This window comes from Seriola lalandi, unplaced genomic scaffold, assembly GCF_002814215.2.
Source record: "Seriola lalandi dorsalis isolate HSWRI2012SDOR001 ecotype SW California unplaced genomic scaffold, Sedor1 jcf7180002054571, whole genome shotgun sequence".
Taxonomy (NCBI): domain Eukaryota; kingdom Metazoa; phylum Chordata; class Actinopteri; order Carangiformes; family Carangidae; genus Seriola; species Seriola lalandi.
The window spans coordinates 333,824-334,500 of NW_019525124.1; the positions used below are offsets into that span (position 1 = coordinate 333,824).

Sequence of the window (677 nt, forward strand, 5' to 3'; positions counted from 1 at the left end):
ACCACGTCATCTCTGACCATGTTAACTCAGACAGTGACAATGCCTCTGAATGTTCTTTCTTCAGTTACTCAAAATCTTACAGCTTTGTGCCACAAGTTAAAGAAAACTTAAAGCACCGGCGCTCCAGAGTTCGCCGCACTGAGTACTGACAGTAAGTAGGCTCAGGGTACCCTACAGTCTTGCAGATGGACACAATGGGTTTGTCAGCAGCAGCAGCAGCAAACTAAATTCTGAATCAAATCAGATACAAGTTTAGGACATTGCACAGTGTACATTGTACATGACTTCATACCAGTCCAGAAAAAGCACATGTGCAGCAAAAGGATGCCCCGTGTGAGGCTCGAACTCACGACCTTCAGATTATGAGACTGACGCGCTGCCTACTGCGCCAACGAGGCCTGCAACAGGATTAACCTAGGTGGGTAAAATCGAAAAGATCTCTAAATGTAATAACGACACAAAAGACAATTTGTCCCTCACATAAGAGTCACGGTACCTGCATCCAAGGAAATGCAGATTAAACGTTGGAACTGGAGTGCTGGTGTGTCAAGAAAGACTACTTCGACTGCTATCGTCATGTGCCACACCGACTGCTTTGAGAGCAAAGGTCGGCTTTACCAATGAATAGTATGGTGGTATAAACTAAATGAGCCTCAATGCATTGGCCGGGAATCGAA

General features: G+C 45.3%; 1 non-coding gene across 1 annotated transcript; it reads right to left on the bottom strand.

Moving 5' to 3' along the window:
- Positions 1 to 325: 325 nt before the first annotated feature.
- Positions 326 to 398, bottom strand: trnam-cau (transfer RNA methionine (anticodon CAU)). Its single transcript has one exon. It is a non-coding gene; the product is annotated as a tRNA-Met (tRNA).
- Positions 399 to 677: the final 279 nt, after the last annotated feature.